The sequence below is a fragment of the Mya arenaria genome, chromosome 1 (assembly GCF_026914265.1).
Source record: "Mya arenaria isolate MELC-2E11 chromosome 1, ASM2691426v1".
Classification (NCBI taxonomy): Eukaryota; Metazoa; Mollusca; class Bivalvia; order Myida; family Myidae; genus Mya; species Mya arenaria.
The window spans coordinates 32,987,661-33,002,398 of NC_069122.1; positions in this window are offsets into that span (position 1 = coordinate 32,987,661).

Consider the following 14,738-nt stretch of genomic DNA (forward strand, 5'->3'; position numbering starts at 1 on the left):
TACGTTAAAGCTTAACACTAGTAATAAAACATTGAACAGACATTTGATGCTCCTTAATATAATAGGTAAACACTGTCCTCTATACAATTACTCCTCGCCACTAACGAAAGATTTGAAACAAATGTTATCTATGATCAGTCACGACCCGTGGTTGAATTAGCTGGTGTTATGAAAGCCACTTTTGATGTGATTTATTATTAATGTTGAATACTTGAAAAATTTGATAAGTTTTTATCAGCATTTTATATTTTATCAATATAATTATAACCGGTACCTACATGACGTACCCTCGCGCGAATCACTGATTTCCAAATTATGATAAAAAGTTGATTTTCACATTAAAGTGGCATTTGTTTTCTGGCGTGTAAATCCAAAACATGCCTTTACTTTTACAAGCATATGCATACAACATCGAAGTATACATTATTCAATCTCACATTGACTAAATAAAAGTTTTCGCATAAGAGCGTTAGTTAGCCGTGTTTTTTACAACTTTCATAACGCTTTCATCAGCACAATTTGATAAGCACTTAATCTGCATCCTATGAACTTCCCGATATCAATTAATGTACTGTCACTTCTTTAAATTATGTTATTAACTCGGCTGAAAAAAAGACAAACAATAGCTAAAATCCTTTTTCGCAGTTTAGAGGGTGAAACCATTACATAACATGCACGTTTTTTTCGGGGAAAAAACATTCCATGCTTTTTAAAACTGGGAAACCATTATGCCTTATTTTTAAAAGGGGAAACTGAACTGAGAGAGAGAGACATGATTGTTGCGTCCATTCGTTAATCATGTTAACTGATGTATCATCGGGCTGCTACTAGCTCGCATTGACATTTCTAGGCTTGTTTTGAGGAATGTGGTGTCTAGTCCCATTCCAGGAAACAATTCGAGCATTTTTCCGCATTTCAAAGTTCACTGCGAATCAGTGTGTGTGTGTGTGTGTGTGTGTGTGTGTGCGTGCGTGCGTGCGTGCGTGCGTGCGTGCGTGCGTGTGTGTGTTTCATTGCTTGTTGTCTAAAAGGTCGAATAGAATACAATATTGAATATATGTGGCTATTCACATTCGCCCTGCAACATATTTGTTTTGTTGGAGCCAATCCTTGACTAGGCTCAATGGCAGTGTGAACTTAAATACTAGAATATAAATGTGCGTGTTAAACAATATGACGTGCATTTAACCAGTGTTTGTATCGAGTTTCCAAACGCAATCCGTTCATTTATAGTACTAAACACACGGTTCATGTAAAAGGGCTCAAGATCTCTGTTGATTTATCACACTACTCCCATATGTTCTCCACTTAAAGGATTCCTGGGCGAGTTGAATACCGGTTATAAAGTAAGGAATATATTAACAATGCAAAGGAGTTAGTAAATATTGCATTTACAAGTAAACTGCAATAACGCAGAATAAAAAAAAACGCTATAGAAATAGTCACCACTGCACGTCAAAGATTTAATGAAATAATGAACCGGTAACGTTGATTGCAGTTTTCAAAGAAAATGACTTCCACTTGTTGAAAGACTTATTGTGTTTGAGACATAAGTATCAGAGCAACTTTTCGCGTATTATAACAACCGTCGGAAATTCAACAATTTATTATGGCATCGAGTTGAATCCACCTGTTACTTTTGGGCGATTTAATGAAAATAAATCTTTTTGCCCAGCGACTACTGGCAAACAGACATAAGTTGAAATAAAATTTGTTTTAGTGTTGTTGGCCTACTATTAACAGTTACATACCAGTCAAAACGGTATTTACGGTTGTAGTAAAATGTACTACAAACATATCTTTTCTGCATTCCTGTACTTGTTTAAGATCAGGCAAACAAAAAGCCAAGTAAACATCCTTATTGAAACAGATTGGACCAAAGTGTATCAAAGATGATTAACATGGAAATAAGTATATTTTTATGTCTGGGTTTCAAGCGCATTACTTCTGATTAAGATTCAAAATATAGATGGAACGATACAAAAAAGCTTAATATTCTATTTCTAGACGATAAGCTTGGCAAGAAATTATTGATATTACCCATGAAGTTGCGTGTTAAAATGTCATATCTTTTCCCTTCATCTAGCCGTTGAGATAATACATTTATCATTTATTACACATGACAGATAGTATTATTCATACCTACATGATAACAACGATTCTGTAATAAGTATGCAATTGAATTTGCAAGAAAATGAGTTATATATAAAAATATTTACATGATTGAATTTGTTACCGTTTATATAGTTGTTATAGGTGCACACAAACAATTTACAAGATCATTACTATGAATATTCATTGTCTTTAAAAGGGACATAATTCTGACTTTAATATAGCCGTATCTTCTTCATGTTTAAATTCATTTATATAACCTAAACAGTCGTCAATTAGGGTGACGCGAACATCAATTTAGATGACATGACTGAGTGCTTTCCGCCGCAAGTTCAAAGTGTGTTTGTAAGAGGTGATCTATGTAATCCATTGGATTATATGTTATTATTTATTAATACATATGTTACTTTATATAGTAATACTTTTGTACAGGTATTTCGCGATTATTTGCATGACTCAGCGATTATCTGTTTTGCGGCCCGGGCCGATTTTCGTAGAACGTTCGCACGTGTATTCATTTTCGCCTAAAATCAATTTGGCGACTGCAAAATAATGTCTTGACTAATTAATCAAAATTGTATTGATCTGCTTGAACATATTTATTATTAAAATCCTAAAGGGAGGCAAACGCGAACACGGTTTATGAAGATGAGCTAATGTTTGATAACAAGTGTGGATCGTTAGTGCGGCATTTTTTATTCTGCGTTGACATTAAAAAAAAGGAAGCCGTAAAATAGAATTTACTTGAAAAACAGCATACATGTTGACATCATTAATACGAGGTATTGGTTTATTTAAGAACAAACCGTCGTTGTTCATGTTTATTGAATTGAAATCAGTTATTCAGGACATGAACATACAGATGTCAGTGATTCGTACAGAAAAGATCGGATAGACGTGTTGTAGAATTTTCAAATTGATCAATTGAAATTGGAATGGGAACATAAATGTGACAACAAAATGTTGTTTGCCTATTTTGCCCACTCTCAAAAACTGTAATAAATAGTAAGTAAATTTAATTTGAGAGTGAGTTATCTCATCGTAGTCAATCCAGAGCGAAATGAGAATGCACAACTGGATTGCAGGTAAACTTTAAAAGGCAAACTTTAAACTTTCAAAATAAGAAAAACAAATATATGTATTAATAACGGCGTAGCCGGGCGGTTGATTGAAAATGGGCGTAGCCGGGCGGTTGATTGAAAATTGGCCATCGTGCTCATAATGTCCCTCGACTACGTCTCGGGCCATTATGAGTCACTCGGGCCAATTACCACTCTCAACGGCCTGGCTTTGCCGTGTATTAACCTCTAAATAACAATAATATATATATAAATTACCTCAACACATTTTGTTTATTAATCTATTTATTTTTATTTTACCGTTTGGGCGTTATGTCTTCATCAGTAAATAAGTTAACCCACGGAATAGAATGGCCTATTTGACTGACGATCGACGTCGTTTCAATTATTAGAGTATTACACTTGAATAAACTGTTATATAAGGCAATTAGAGTAAGTAAGTATGTATTTGTTATATTATTAATATACGGTTAGAGATTTCTCGTCTGGAAACGTTTGGGTTAATCTTGCAATGCCGCTAAAATGCGGCTGGTCAATGGAATGTAGAATACCCTATAATGACAATCCATTATCTGTATGTCTGTAGCTGTAACATATTCTTACGTAAGTAACAATATTGGATTATTAGTGCTCTATTTGAACTGAGTGTTTAAACTTTGCAATGATATATCTTATACGAAATGACTCATTAAACTCATTTTACTTTTGTTACTTTTGTAAATAATCATACCGACCTACATAATTTTTATACTAGTAGATATATTTTCGTCTGATGATTCGTTTTTAGATAACTATTGCGTTAAATGCTCCACAATCGATTGAGTACCTCAACCGTTCCCCAAACTCTGTTTTTGGTGACCGTTCGCAGGCCAATTTCCAAACACACATTAATAATCGATAATATCAACGTAAATTTTTCTTGTTGGATTTTCTTTGGTTATTTGGCTTTTCCTGGACTGCATACACATGTATGGAATAAATCATTTTCGCTTCAAGCCTATATGACCTAAAATTTACTACGGATTCTATTTAAGGAAACAAACTTAATGGAATGCTTTTACAAATCATTAAATGTAACCGTGCGTATCATAACCTTTAAGGCATTCTTTCTGCAACTCGGTAAAACTTCTCATCCTCCATTTATGCCATTTTAATTGTAACTTTTTAAATTTGAAAGATGGTTAAAGTTTATTGTGATGCTATTCATCTCCTTTCTATCGTCGAAGCCCAAAAACGTCAATCAAAGTAGCAAGGCTTGATTTAGCAAGGACTTTTCACTCTTGATAAACGACTTTGTCTGGACAAAGGAATGATCTGTTATTATTAAATGTTCCTGCAAGGGATTTGCACTTTGTTTGTCTGTTAAACGTTGGTGTTTTCCCTCATACTGAAAGTCAATCATATTAACATATGAACAGAAGTGTGTATGTATTATAGTTTCATATAACTGTAGCCAATCAGACTCCGGTGTGAGATTAAGCACAAACGTTAGACTGCTGCAATACAGCTTTATTCCGCGGCATGCCGCTAGTGACGTGAAGGTCTGGCTAACGGATTACCGGCTTGTTAATCCCCAGCTGGGCAGTCTCTGTGTTTTGCTCTGGTGTCATAGGAGAGTCCTTCTTAATTTCCTTTGTATTGTTTATTGGCAAATCTTCATTAAAATGAAAACGGGGGTCAGATTACTCAAAAAATTTAAACTAGGTCATAACGGATCAGTGTGCCTGCTGTTGATCGGAATATGGACTTTGCGAATATTTCTATCCCCTCCGAACATTTTTTTTCTTCCGTGACAATATTCCGAAATTATACTTATTCCTACTTGTATATGCATGCATCTGTGCTGCTGATTGACTGTTTATCCAAGTCTATATTTTGTGAGCTTATGTTGACCAGGGATTTATGTGATTATAAACTTGACGTAAGCAAGGTTTTTTTTTACTTGAACAAAGCTCTGAACAATGGACCAATTGTTTTAAAGGAACGTTGCGTCGCTTTGAATAACCCCGATGGCAACACCATTATATTCAATAGCATTTTGAGATTATATAGGTATGTTTTCCCCCTTATTGCTTATGATAATTGAGGGGGGGGGGGCTATTGGTTCGTGAAATAATGACGCACCCTGCAACTTTGTCTAAACCCTAGTACACTTATTTAAAACGGCACATGATGTGTATTGCAGTAACTTAAGTGTTTTTAAGCCATAAATAATACAATAAGAAACCTTTTGATAATATTTAATAAGGTGTATACCTTTTTAGTTCACGAACAGTTTGTGTAATTATCGATTTGAGTAGTCAAATAAAGCATACTTTTCAAAAAAATATGTTGAAACACGAAAACGCATTTTATAGTTATAAAAGTGTGCACAGACAAATGTTATTGTTAGAAATTTGAAGACAAGTGGCAATTAATGATCAGAAAACGATCTACAAAAGAAAAAACACTTATGGCGCGTTGATATCTGTCGATGTTATCGCTGATCGATGCGCTGCAATAAAAACGGTTTGACGTATTTGACATTAACCACGATTTATAAACTAGAAGGTCGCACTGACAATAATTAATATAGTAACTTGTACACTTTAAATATGACCAAAATATGTGTAGGTGGACAGGCTAGATTTGTATTAGTTTTCTGTTAGCAGTCTAAATGTAATTACGCTCCAAAAGATCATACTGTGTTTGGTATCTTCATATTTTAATGTAACCCTTATAACTCCCTTAACTGCAAACTCAAGTTTGTTTACAAATCTTACTCCAAATATTTTATGCAGACATATGTTACACATCTTACTGCAGACATATAATGTTGCAATTTGTTTGCAGACATATCATGCTAAAAATAATGTTACAAATAGTATTGCAGACAAGTAATACAACTTATCGGATAGCATTTATTTTATGTTGCAAATCTGATTTAATCTTAATGGCTTCTTTGATAAAAATACGGTTAAACTTATCGACATGCGGGGGTATAAATATCAAACGAAATCTATAAACCTTCGCCTGAATAAAATAAACTTCGGTGCTTAACAATGTGTGTCATTTCATCCTTAGGTCGGTCAGGATACAGACAAGTGTCATGTTGGTTGATTGGTGTTTATGGTTGTAGTATACTGTTAAATGGGCATCGAAACTTCGACAAAAAATACAATTTGAATTCATCGTCGTATTCGCGGTTGTCCGCTAGGGAACGGGTTTGATCACTGATTGATGAAAAAGTTGAAATAGGAATAGAAAAGATTATAAAGAGGTATTGAAAGAGATTAATTTCGCATTGAAATATAATTGAATACATAGTTTTATCCTATTCGTTTCGTGTTCAGCATTTCTGTCTTTTAATCCACCATTATTTATGACCTACGCAGAGAAATCAATTTGTTTTGAAACGTGCTAAGTGGTTTTGACGATCGTCTCAAAATGTCTATCAGGTTATCTACTCCCCTAGAGATCCATTTGATATGACTTGATAACCACTGGTAGAAAGGCATTATGTTTGTTTTTTTCAGTCGGTGATATCAGATCATTTTCACTTGCACCCTAGTCGACTGTATAATAAACAACTGTTTCATTATATGACAAAGTTACTTGTTTATCCACATTTAGTTTGATCACGCCAAAAATATAAGCAATTATCATTTATAATAAAGATAAAATACCGACACTTATAGTCTTAATGACCTTATTTCCTAATTAACGTAATTTTCGATATTAAGCAGGAAATAATTATTTCGGACGTCACTGGATTCATCACACCTATAAACGCAGTTAAGTATAGCTGTCGCAGATGACATGGGTATTAATTGGGCGTTATTTATATATGATGAACATAAGAAAGGTAAAACACAAACAAAATGTAATATTATCTCATTTTTTTATTCTATATCTTGCGTCACCGATCGTGCTTTGAATTAATGAGAAACTATAGATCATAACTGTTAATAATGAAGAAGTGTTGATTGTGTTATAACACAAATGAACACTCTGTCCGCATCATTCGTTGTTGTTTTTTGCGACGATGTTATTTCCTCTTACAAAAGTGTATTTTTCTTGAATTGTCTTAACTAGAATTCTTTACAATGAATTCCACACATGATTCAGAAATTAATCGCGATATTTTAATAAGTTATTTTAAAACCCAATAATGCTACTAACATAATAATATGTTATAGTAACAGACAAACAGAAAACGGATTGTCATTATACGGTAATCTACTTTCCATTGACCAGTTGCGTCCTGGCAAAGCTTGCAGGATTAATCCAAGCATTTCCAGACAATAAATCTCTAATCCTCGATCAATCCATGTAGAATAACTGCCTTATGTAACAGTTTTCCTCATTCCTAATAATTATGTCTCAATGGATTAAAGAAGCCAAATCAATCACAGTGATAGGTCAAGTAACAATTCAGACACATATTTGTATAGGGGTGTGTGTCATTAAATGGAGCAACTAAGTTATCTGTTTAGGCTACACGAGGCTGATAGGGTTGTAAGTCCTGCGTCTTGAACCGGAAGTGGATGTTAAGCCAATTTTGTATGAAATGATGGATGTATATTTTGTCACTTGTTTGTCACAAATGAGATCACTTTTTTAACGTTTTTGTTAGTGACGGATAATTTTCATTGTCTTGGATAAGCTGTTCAAAGCGAAATTATCAATTGAAACTTACCTTAATTGCCCAGATTTCCTAAAAAGCATATTTCCAAAGTGATATATCAAAACAGTTTATTTCCGTATTCGCCTAAGTTTTTTTCGTTAGATTTTTAAAATCTCGTTCGACAAAATCTTTGTAGGAAAACAAAGATTGATTAACACGTTGTCCTTGACTAGTTCATATTTAACATAAAACGTTAATGCCAGCGGTTTTGTGAAAAATCGGAGAATTTCGGTATTTAAAGTCACGTGGCGAATAATCACATTGCTGTGAACGTCAATCAAATGCTGGTAGATTTCTTGCTAGTTAACAAACATATATGTTATGAAAAGAAACATCACTAATGTCAGGACATAATGTAGATATAATGATTTAAAAGAACACACGATGAATAAGTGTGCAAAGCGCGAATGCTTGGTAAACACGGGTAGGACGCAATATGGGAACAAACGTCTGGCTCGCTCGATTTTCGCATTAACATCCAGCGTATTTAGTAACGGCCGGTTTGAATCATCGCAAAAACATTCCTTGAATATAAGGTGTAGGAATAACCCATGTGGTTGAAGTCATTTCATTTTTAAAATGTGCATCCGCCACATGGTTTCAACTTCAGATTTTGCACTTCTTGTTTGACAATCCAGCTCGCAATTGCAACACTCTTTCTTTATTAAAGTGTATAACTTTACACGGAAGTTGAGAAAATGTCAACTCTAATCCTGCTTAAAATCGAATGTCACAACCCTTAACCAAGCAATTTGTGGGTATAATTACACACGTTCAGACCTCCATTCCACAGTTGCTTACAGCTGTTGGTCTATTTAAGGTGTACTAAACATGATTTTCTTCATTTGATTGGACGGAACACCTCGTGCTTAGTAAGCGTTCGTCGATTTCCGTGAAAGGTCGGTAAAATTTGGAGTGAAATGGACTATATCACTTTCACAATATAAAATCATACAAAACCACTTGCGATAAAGCAAAGTTCGCAATTTCATTTCATGAGTAATGGAGATAATGTTTGTAGTAAGACTATCACTTTCACAATATTTTTTCGAGTCATACAAAACTACTATACAAATCATAAAATGTAACTGTAATACTGTAGAAGAATTTTGAAAGTGGAATGTAAACGGCGATAAGAAAATGGGGAATAATATTTCCCACATGTTTTGAGAAACATGGTCATTCTGCTACAAAACGTAGTTGAAGGTTATTGGTCATATTGGCCTCTCCAGACGACAAATCTTTAAATTAAAGGCAATTTGCGGTATCCTGCGTTAAGGATACAAAGACAAACAATGACGTTTAATAAGAATGAAAGGAACAAGTACAAAATTTGAGTAAGTACCACATTAAAATTTAAGTAAGTAACACATTTCGTTTTACACGATCGTTCCGTGCATTAGTAAATCTATTTTGTTGATAATTGCACCACAGTAAGATTCTCAATCATTGTCATACATTTTAGCAGATTTGCAATCCATCACCCGAAATTGGTTGTCAATGCATTTGCCAGCATGTAAATGATTTGAGAATAAGCTGTTGATTTTAACAGGCAAAAATTGAACCTTAGGCTAGTCAATTACCTAAGGTATTTACTAATTCGTCTGAAAATAATAAAGACATAATAAATGTGCCAATTTATCTTAGTACAACTTAAGCTATCCGATTTGTAATTGAACTGTCAAGATCTGAATAAAATTGCTCATAATAAACGGTCTGGCTCTTCAAACGAATTTGATTAAATTAATTTTATGACCTCAAACAATTTGAGTTCGTTCTAATTTTATTTATACAAAACGCCGTTTTAATTCCCACAAACTGTCAGAATTGGCAGGTTTACAACCACAATATAGACGTTGCAAACATAAGTTTTAATTACTTTTGGTTGACACGTATTCAGTAACTTTTACACACCCCTTTCGAATGCGTTGCGTAATTAGCCGCAAACCACGTCTCTTGGTCTGCCCTTGCGTTTTCAAAAAAGTCCTTAATAAATCAACTTTTAAACATTTGACTCATCAGGTTAAGCTCATATTAAACAATTTATCCCGATTTACCGATACCATTATACGACTTATTTGAAAATGCTGCCATTCCATTGGACAAAATAATATTAATAATTTTGAACAATGATTGATAATGAATCAAGAAGTTGATAGAAAGAAATTTTATTCAAGGAAATATAACACACAATATACATTTGAAATAGGCCAACATGACCCGTGATCAAATATAACCAGTATTATAACCAGGTGCTGCTTTTGTTGTTTTTAACCCAAATAAAAAAGAAAGTTATTGATATTCTATATACGGAGTATTTATACATATTTGACATTACATTAAATTGAAAAGTGAGTACGTTTATTGAGAACGTCATACGAATTCTATGAGTATATGCACTAATGGTGCTGATCTGAAGAAATTGTTCAAGACGAAATTGCATTCGATGGCAAAGAAAATTGCTTATCCTGGTTACGCCTGGTTTTATTAATGAATGCAATACCAAGAAATGTATTTTACAGGTGTAAGAATGTGTCAAAAGGTGACAGGCTCGACACATGATTCAACTGAATTTAATTATAAGACCCGTTTCAGACTTGGCAAGTTGTCGTCTGTTAATCGTAAATTGTGGTATTGCTGGGCATTTTCGATGAACTACACTTGGCCTTCGCGCTAAATATAAGCTTTTATTTGGCGTTTGAACCCAAATCCGTCAATTAACTCCTCTACGACAAAGATGAATAATATATAAAAAGACATGTGTATCGTCTCGTATTTTTGTTGGGTTTAACGTGCTCTGGATTTTAGCATCAAATAAGCATAATCACAGTAAGTTTATGGCTTATTTGATTTACTTCTATTATTTTAAACAGCAACCATGGCCGTCGATATACGATATATATATATTATTGATGGTAGACGTGTTCGAGGACCTTTAACCAAGCATAGTAATTAAAAAAAACATTTTCATATAGTTACATTGTTTTGAGTTGCTAAAGCACAATTTGATATTTAAAAGTGTGCGTTCAAAACTCGTATATACCAGGTGCAAGTTTTTTTATCCATTTTCATTTGTTTTCGAATGTGTTGCACCTTTTTTATATTTACCATTTATGACTACTGGTTTCATAACGTGTCTGGAATTATTAACTTCTACATGAAAAGATAGACGATTAGATTACGCAATTCTTCTGTTGGTCGAACACATATTTGTGCTGATTGTCATTTGTCAGATCCTAACATAATCCAAATTGACTTTGGCGTGGAGATTTGTTGGGATAGAACATTTTCTTATAAGTGTATGTGCCTAGACAAAACACTGGGAATAAACTCGGTAAAAAAACGTTAATAATGTTTTGGTCCGAACGTCTTCAATGATTTGCGACACAGAATAACACGGTTAATTATCCAGGCAAATATGTATATTTTAACACAAACGTATAGGTAATGTTACTCTTGCATGTACACCTTTCCAGCGGGTTTTGGCTTTATCAAAAAGGGAATAGTTATTTAAAACACATTGACTTATCGCCGAGTTGAATGGCATCAAGACCATACAGAGAACATAATAGGCGGCTATTCAAGAAACACACACTGTTATTTTAAATGTGTTTATTTCTTGGTTAAAACAGAGTGAAATAACGATTAATGACCTATAAATCCGAAACATATTGTTAATATTAAATTTTAAATTAATGAAACAATTTTATCATGGGTACGTGCATTTTATTGTAGTGGTGGATTGTCGCAGCATGAGATACAGATACATTTAATTCAATTAAATTCCAGTAGCTGTGTGGGCTTGATGTTCAACGAAAAGTTAATGCGATAAGCAACGCAACTGATTTATCATTTATGAAATGAATCATAACTCTGGAATGTCCTGTTACCCAATCTTTTGAAAACTCCTTCTTCTTGTAAATCCTGTTGAATGTTACAAACCCCAATTTCATCACATATAATTGAACGACGTCATATTTTTGTTCGTAAATTGATAATTCTCAGTTTATTTATTCTTAAATATCTGGACAATATCAGAGCCCTTTTAACTTATATATTTAAAAATAAGACTTCTTATTAATAAAAAAAAATACTAATCACAATCCTTCACAATTGTGAAGATCTTTTATATAAAAACCTATATTTGTGCGACTACATTCGTACAATGGAAACACAAGGACAAGTACAGAAGCCAACGATTCAAGACACAAGCTTGAATGCCAAACAGACATCTTCCAAACAGTTTACAATGACACCAACTAATAATATAGTAGTTGTAATAGATGACACTTAACAGTTTAACAATTTAAGTCAATGCAACACCACGCATTGCGTTTATTATCTGACCAAAACATTGTACTTTATCATGGATGTTTATTGCATATTTCCGGATAGCAAGGCTTTTGATCAATTTGAAGTATAATCACAAAATGGGCAGATTTTCTATGGCTGTGAACCACAAACTATGTCTGGAATAAGTGCCGATCCTTAATAGAAACATTTTACATTTGCAAGTTATTTATATATCAAGAAAACGAACCGTTAATGCCGAGTGAAAGGTCTCAGCTCAAGCAAGTAAATCTGGTTACTGTGATTGACGTATGTGGGCTTCCACAACCATAGACCAGAGTAATCTAAATAAAGCTCAGTCACCTCTAGGTTTGACATTATATGTACGCAGAACATTATTTGCAGATCACTGTAGTGATCATTGGAGAGGATTTTACATGTCTTTCGTTGATGCCTTCTAAAAGATTTCGATTAAGATTGATACCTGGTATTGAAAACATTGTTAAAACTTAGATATTCGTGACGGAAATACATATTTCTTTAAATTTCATTAGTTTCATTTGAAAAAAAAGAATCGATGCAGGTTTGGTCAGATTTCTATATACTATCTTGAAATATTTGCCAATTTAAATCTCGAAATATTGGCTTATAAACTCATAATTTGAGTAAGTTTATCCATTTGAAAAAATAATCGATGTAGGCGTTGTCAGATTTCTACGTAGTATCTCGAAATATTTGCTTATTTATATCTCGAAATATTGGCTTATTAACTCATAAATTTGAGTAAGTTTATACAAATACTCAACTAGCTCCCAATTTGACTTAGTATCTTGAAATATACTTGCCTGGCGCACATCTCAAAAATTAGACTTACTTTCTCGTTCTTAGATATCTGGAAGAGAAACATACACAAAGATATTTTGATTTAATGAAAGATTATGATCGGAAATAACATATGCATGCGACTTAAATTCAAAAGAAAATGTTACTTAATATTGTAATTAAATAAAAACAGATATGCTGCTCATGAAACAGGTGCTTGATTACATTTTACCTACTAACAAGAAGAAACAGTAAAATATTGTAATACTAACTTACGGCTCTCTGTATACTTTCTATCGGATGTTGGCATTTGGCATTTATTTTATGAAATTACGGTGAAAGCAAAAATTACTTTTACAAATTATTTCAATGGCATGTTATAATACGCTTATTGAAAGGCTTGTTGTTCAACTGTTTTGACCAGGATCGAAGTTCTCGTCTTCATCATCATTTTCATGACTCATTAGTCATATGTAAACATGTCAACACAGTTTGGTTAATTATTTCATTCATGTCATTTTCATTTCACGCATCTTAAACATGTCTTTCCATAAAGGTGTCAAATTCGTTCAATACTGAAAGCTCAACAACCAAATCCTATTGCTTAACTCGTTCAATATTAAAATGGATTGCTCTATTTGGAATACGGTCGGTTATCAGAGAGAGTTTTGATTAAGCAATTCGCATAGGGTATGCTTGCCTGCAGATATGATTGACTTAAATGATCGTCTAAAACAAAAGTGTATTAGGGAGAAGACGTCAATAAACTGTCGATAACTACTTGAATTCACTATGTTTACGAGCGTAGTACACTACAGTTTGTTTCTGGAATGTAAGCGAAAAGCGTAAATATTACGAAAAATAATATCAGAATTTCGATTAATGCATAGTTCCATCCAAGCGCAAAAAATGTTGCAAGAACTTGAATTCTTTATTGTATGACATAAAGGACGTCGCCAGCATAAAATTTAGTCCTACTGTTTCCCATGATACTGACAGGTTTGTCTTTGCTTTTAATTATATGATCCTCCCTGTTCCCTTGTAACTGGTTTATTGATTCAGGTCTTAATTTGGTTTTACTGATACATGCTTGAATAAGTGTCCGGTTGGGTACTCGGAAACTGATTCATCCCCGGAGCAGCCCTGAGTTTATTTAAGGCTAACTGGGTGTTTGTGGTAAACATTTGATATTTGGTTCGCGGCTTGCGCAACCTGGCTCAAAACAAAACAGTTTGCTAACGTGAGCGACTGTAAGCTTTAAGTAAAGGCAGCAGTGCTGTTCTCGCAGATCTCGTTTTATGAAGTGTATGTATGAGCATTGTTAAAATGGCTTAACTATACAGAACACACCTTATCAGAAAGTAAAATATAGAAATAAAGATAGTGTAAATACAAATGTACTTATAGGAATAATCTTGGCGATGGATATGTTTGAATCGGTAACACTGAAACTAGCACCCTTTTAAACGTTTGTGAGAATTTCCTGTAGTTTTATACAATTTACGAATTATATATCTCATGAAAATACATTTAAACAACACACGATTGAGAATCGGGTCGAGGAAAAACTAAGCGTATTTAAATAAAAACCTATATACATTATCTTTTCTTAATATGCGTTGCTCAAACTTTTCAATCGGTCAATTTTTCTCTTGCTGAGACTAGCGTCGTTAAGTCCTGAAAGTCGAAAACGGTGTCTTGATATTGGCAAATTGAAGGAGTACAATTCATGAACCGACAGTTAAGAACCTTTTCGACTTTCAAGAACT